The sequence below is a fragment of the Physeter macrocephalus genome, chromosome 2 (genome assembly GCF_002837175.3).
Source record: "Physeter macrocephalus isolate SW-GA chromosome 2, ASM283717v5, whole genome shotgun sequence".
In the NCBI taxonomy this organism is placed as follows: Eukaryota; Metazoa; Chordata; class Mammalia; order Artiodactyla; family Physeteridae; genus Physeter; species Physeter macrocephalus.
The window spans coordinates 132,043,314-132,049,313 of record NC_041215.1 but is presented as its reverse complement, the minus strand read 5'-3'; the positions used below and the strand labels follow the sequence as shown (position 1 = coordinate 132,049,313).

At 46.7% G+C, this 6,000-nt stretch overlaps 1 protein-coding gene across 1 annotated transcript in view; it reads left to right on the top strand.

Annotated features, from left to right (window-relative positions):
- INPP5D (inositol polyphosphate-5-phosphatase D) overlaps nt 1-6,000 on the top strand; it is a 131,631-nt gene that overhangs the window by 54,568 nt on the left and 71,063 nt on the right. The window lies entirely within an intron of this gene.

Genomic DNA, 6,000 nt, shown 5'->3' with positions numbered 1-6,000 from the left:
TAGGTCTGAAGTGGGTCTCTTGTAGACAGCATATATATGGGTCTTGTTTTTGTATCCATTTAGCAAGCCTGTGTCTTTTGGTTGCAGCATTTAATCCATTCACATTTAAGGTAATTATTGATATGTATGTTCCTATTACCATTTTCTTAACTCTTTTGGGTTTGTTTTTATAGGTCCTTTTCTTCTCCTGTGTTTCCCACTTAGAGAAGTTCCTTTAGCATTTGTTGTAGAGCTGGTTTGGTGGTACTAAATTCTCTTAGCTTTTGCTTGTCTGTAAAGCTGTTGATTTCTCCATCGAATTTGAAAGAGATCCTTGCTGGGTAGAGTAATCTTGGTTGTAGGTTCTTCCCTTTCATCACTTTAAATATATCGTGCCACTCCCTTCTGGCTTGTAGAGTTTCTGCGGAGAATTAAGCAGTCAACCTTATGGGAGTACCCTTGTATGTTATTTGTCATTTTTCCCTTGTTGCTCTTAATAATTTTTCTTTGTCTTTAATTTTTGTCAATTTGATTACTATGTGTGTCAATGTGTTTCTCCTTGGTTTTATCCTGCCTGGGACTCTCTGCATTTCCTGGACTTGGGTGGATGTTTCCTTTCCCATGTTGGGGAAGTTTTCAACTATAATCTCTTCAAATATTTTCTCGGGTCCTCTCTCTCTCTCTTCTCCTTCTGGGACCCCTATAATGCGAATGTTGGTTTGCTTAATGTTGTCCCAGTGATCTTTTAAGCTGTCTTCATTTCTTTTCATTCTTTTTTCTTTATTCTGTTCTGCGGCAGTGATTTCCACCATTCTGTCTTCCAGGTCACTTATCCGTTCTTCTGCCTCAGTTATTCTGCTGTTGATTCCTTCTAGTGTATTTTTCATTTCAGTTGTAATGTTCATCTGTTTGTTTGTTCTTTAATTCTTCTAGGTCTTTGTTAAACATTTCTTGCATCTTCTCCATCTTTGCCTCCATTCTTTTTCGAGGTCCTGGATCATCTTCACTATCATTATTCTGAATTCTTTTTCTGGAAGGTTGCCTATCTCCACTTCATTTAGCTGTTTTTATGGGGGTTTATCTTGCTCCTTCCTCTGGTACATAGTCCTCTGCCTTTTCATGTTGTCTTTCTTTCTGTGAATGTGGTTTTCATTCCACAGGCTGCAGGATTGTAGTTCTTCTGGTTTCTGCTGTCTGCCCTCTGGTGGAGAAGGCTATCTAAGAGGCTTCTGCAAGCTCCCTGATGGGAGGAACCGGTTGTGGGTAGAGCTGGGTGTTGTTCTGGTGGGAAGAGCTCAGTAAAACGTTAATCCACTTGTCTGCTGATGGGTGGGGCTGAGTTCCCTCCCTGTTGGTTTTTTGTCCTGAGGTGACCCAGCACTGGAACCTACAGGCTCTTTGGTAGAGCTAATGGCAGACTCCAGGAGGGCTTATGCCAAGGAGTACTTCCCAGAATTTCTGCTGCCCATGTCCTTGCCCCCGCAGTGAACTACAGACACCCCCTGCCTCTGCAAGAGGCCCTCCAACACTAGCAGGTAGGTCTGGTTCAGTCTCCCCTGGGGTCACTGCTCCTTCCCCCTGGGTCCTGATGCGCACACTACTTTGTGTGTGTCCTCCAAGAGTGGGGTCTTTGTTTCCCCCAGTGCTGTCAAAGTCCTGTCATCAAATCCTGCTAGCCTTCCAAGTCTGATTCTCTGGGAATTCCTCCTCCTGTTGCTGGACCCCCAGGTTGGGAAGCCTGACGTGGGGCTCAGAACCTTCACTCCAGTGGGTGGACTTCTGTGGTTTAAGTGTTCTCCAGTCTGTGAGTCACCCACCCAGCAGTTATGGGATTTGATTTTACTGTGATTGCGCCCCTCCTACTGTCTCACTGCAGCTTCTCCTTTGTCTTTGGATGTGGGATATCATTTTTGGTGAGTTCCAGTGTCTTCCTGTCAATGATTGCTCAGCAGTTAGATGTGATTCCGGTGCTCTCGCAAGAAGGAGTGAGCACACGTCCTTCTACTCCACCATCTTGAACCCTGTTCCTGTGTGTGTGTTCTTGTGTGCATATTAATTTAATGATCTAGGTTACACAAGCTAATTTTTTAAAAAAAAACTTTTTATTATAGCGTATAGCTCAAAAGAGTTATTAGATATAACCACTCTCCTGTTTAAGATATAGATCATTTCCACCCTGTCTTCTTCACTTTTTATTTTGAAAATAACTTCAGACTTACAGAAATATTTCAAGAACAGTACAAAAAGTTCCTGTATTCCCTTCATTCACTTTCCCCAATCAACATTTTAGCATAATAAGTTTCTCATTCTCTTGGTCTCATATTATTATTATTTTTTAAATTATTGGAGCATAAGTTGCTGACAATACCCCATTATTCCTAAATATTCCAATGTGTTTTTCCTAAATGATAATACTCTCTCACATAACCTCAGTTCAACCATCAAAATCAGGAAATTAACATAGATAAAATACTATTGTCTAATCTTCAGACCCCATTCAAATTTCTCCAATTGTCTTAATAATGCCCTTTATAGCAATATGTAGATATTATTTAAATATTTATATTAAAAATAAATATTTGTTTACATATGTTTTTCAGATATTATACATATTTACAAGTATATAAGATATATATATATACTTATATATCATATATGTAAAACTCATATGTAAACAAATATTTATTTATTTATACCTTCCCCTGTGGACCAAAGTTCGATCCAGGATCACATGTTGAATGTAATTATCACATCCATTTAGTGCCCATTAGAGGCACAGTTCCTTGTCTTTCATGACCTTGGCATTTTTGCAGAGAATAGGCTAGTAATTTTTCAGACTGTCCCTGGATGTGGGGTTTTTAGGTGTTTCCATGCAACCGAGTCCAGGTGCTGCATTTTGGCGGGTGCATCACAGAAGCGCTGCTGTGTCCTCTGTGTACCCATCCCAGGAGGGCACCGTGTCACTTTGTCCCATTACTGGTAAAGTTAACTCTGCCACTTGGTGAAGGTGGGGTCTGCCAGGTTTTCTCATTGTAAAGTTACAATTTTCCCCTTTAAGATGATTAACTCTTTTGTGGGAAGACACTTTGAGGCAGAGAGCCTGCTCCTCCTCAGATGTTCACCCACTAGTTTTAGCATCTTTGGCATCTGCTGATTCTTTCCTGAATCAGCTATTACTGTGAAGGTTGCCAAACGGTGACTTTTTCCATCATTCCTGTGACAGTTACTAATTGGCATTCTACTGTGAGAAAGAGCTTTCCCTTCTCAGTTATTTACATGAGTATAGACTCATGAATTCCTATTTTATTCAATGAATTATAATTCTTTTTATTATTCATTTTGATGCTCAAATTGTGCCAGATGGTCCTTTCAACTGTCCCTTCAGTTGTCTCCTGACTCCTGTACCCTTCTGACAAGTCTTCATCATTTTGTGGACATTTCCTTACTTTCTGGGGCAACAGATGTTCCAGGCCCACATATACCTTTCCTGCCCCAGCCCTAGATTCAGCCCGGCCCTCTCTCCAAGGAGTCTGGTTCTTTTTGTTGGAGGGTGGTATTTAGGTGGGTTCATTGCCACTGGGGTGTTGTTGCTTCTGGATCCTCTCAGAAGACAGAGCCGGGAAATGTGTGTGGACACACACACACACTCATACCTGCGTCAGTATTTACCTGTATATAGTAAAAAACCCTGAGTTCACAATGAAGCTTCCGCTTTCAGCTGAACACTACAGACAGAGTTCATTCTAACCTATAACCTAACTCCCTTCTCTGGCAGTGAGAGACCCGCCCCCATTTCTTCATATATTTCATTTGCTGGTTTCCTGCTCTGCTGCCCCTGGGCCCCCGGCCAGGCCGGCTTCTAAGGCTCCGATCACTTCCCTGCCCCAGCTTCTTCCTCTGCCCCCTGACCACTTCCTTGGCCCCAGCCCCAAAGCCCCACTGGCTCTGGCCACTTCAAAGGAAGAGCAAGGAAAGAAAGCAAAATGATACATGTCTTAAAGAAAAAAGGCGAAGGGAAGGGAAAAAGGAAGAGCTGATCGGATTTTAAGGAGACACATCCTGGGGTCCATTCCAGGTCAGATGGCTGAAGAGGGATTTCTGGATCTGAAGCTTTTCTCCAGGGCTCTTCCCCAACCCGCCTGCGCACCCCCCTTTCCCATCTCATCAAATGGCAGCGACATCAGCCAAGTTGGAGTCTGTGATTCTTAGGAAGAGGTTTGGGGGAGAGGAGGTGCTTAAAGATTCGGACCAGGCCTGAGGGCAGGAGAAAGACCAAGGAAAGCATCTCAGGGGCTGGCAGAGGTGCGGGAGGGCAGAGGCAAGGCGGGAGGGCAGAGGCAAGGCGGGAGGAGGTAGCTTCCAGACCCTGCGAGGTGGGCAGGCCTGGGGTGGGGAGTCCTGCCCCTGCTGAGCTGATGTCTGAGTGGAGGAAATGCTGCTGGGGGCGGGGATTGGGCCTGGACAGCCAAATTCCACACTACCCCTCGCCCTGCTCCATCAGTGCAGCTGCCTCTGGACGTGTGGGAGCCCCAGGTCTGGGGACTCCAGGGCTTGGGCTGAATCCAGCTCTACGCCCGCCACTGCCTCTGAGGCCTCCGACACCCTTCCAGCCTCCACAGGCCCAGGGTCTCCCCACTGGGAAAACAGTAATGACACCAGCGCCTCCCACCCCGCCATTCTCGTCACAGCAGACAAATGGTATTGTCTCCCTGCTTCAGATCTTTCTAGTGACTTTCCCACCGACTTGAAAGAAACGCTTTGCTATAGTTGGGATAATAAGCACACTGCCCCACCACCACTTCTGCACACTTTCCCATTATTTGTAAAATTTCCACAAGGCTTGTATATACTTTTCGTTTTAAAACGAAGCCTGGCAGAGCCTGAGGAGGTGCCGGGCAGCAGCGTCTTCCTGGCACCCCCTTGCTGGCTTCCTCCTGGGGGCCTCACCTTCTTTCAGTTCCCCATTTAGTGACAGCAGACAGCACTGAAGTTAAAATTACCCTCTGGGAAAGTTCGGCCTGCAGGGTGCTCCGGCCTCCCTGCCTCGCTCCGCCTTCCCCTGGAGGGTGTCTGAAAGTCAGAGCCCAGGAACTAGTTCTGGAAACACCACATTTCTCAGAGGCCGCAGCTCTGAGCTTCCAACAGTCTGGACATCAGCTGTCCTTTGTTTTAAAGACCCTAGAGGTCTGGGGCCTTGGGGGTGGGGGGCAGCCCTGTCCCCTTGCTCCGCACTTTCCCAGGAGTACTGTACGTGGACGAGCACAGGTGCCAAGCCGTAGAGTGAGGGGGTCTCTCCCTGCAGGGCCCAGGTCAGCAACCCACATCGCAGTGTGGGAAGCTACAGCTTTTCACCTGTGAAGTCCCTTTTAGGCACTGCACACATGTCTCAAAACAGGGGTAGGGCCTGTCATTAGCCATGCAAGGCACCTGGGGGACTATGTGAGGCTAAACCTAGCAGGGTCCCCTTCCTTCGAAAATGTATAAGCTTGTGGGGAGGCAGGCACAGCTGGGCTTGGCAAGGCGCTGTCTGCAGGGACTCCCTGAAATGATCTTGCTGGAAGTCACCTGGAAATTTCCATAGACCTGGAAAGAGAAGGCAAGAGAAGAGTTAGGTATCTTGTTTCACGATCTGAACTAACCACGTTTTTTTTCCTGCATCACTTCTGGTGATGAACATAAACTCACGTCCATTCAGTCGATCCCACAAACCATGAGGGACGTCTGCTCTTTGCCCCGCACGTCGTAAGTTCGGAGCCGACTTAACGCAGGAATCGCTGCTCTGTGTTTTTCAGATCAAGCTTCTGCTCTGTGCGCTGGGATCTGCCACAGAGAGAAGAAGTTTGTTCCTGCTGGTGGGAGAGTTGCCGCAGAGCAGAAACCCCGTCACTCCCCCAGGGGCTCCACCCTGGGGGGCATCTGTAACTGTGAGGGCCGCTGTCCGCAGCGAACGGCTAGCGTGGGGCTTCAGGCTTTCCTTCTGTGTTTCAGAATGACTTGGTGAATCTCTTCAGAAAGGCGGCG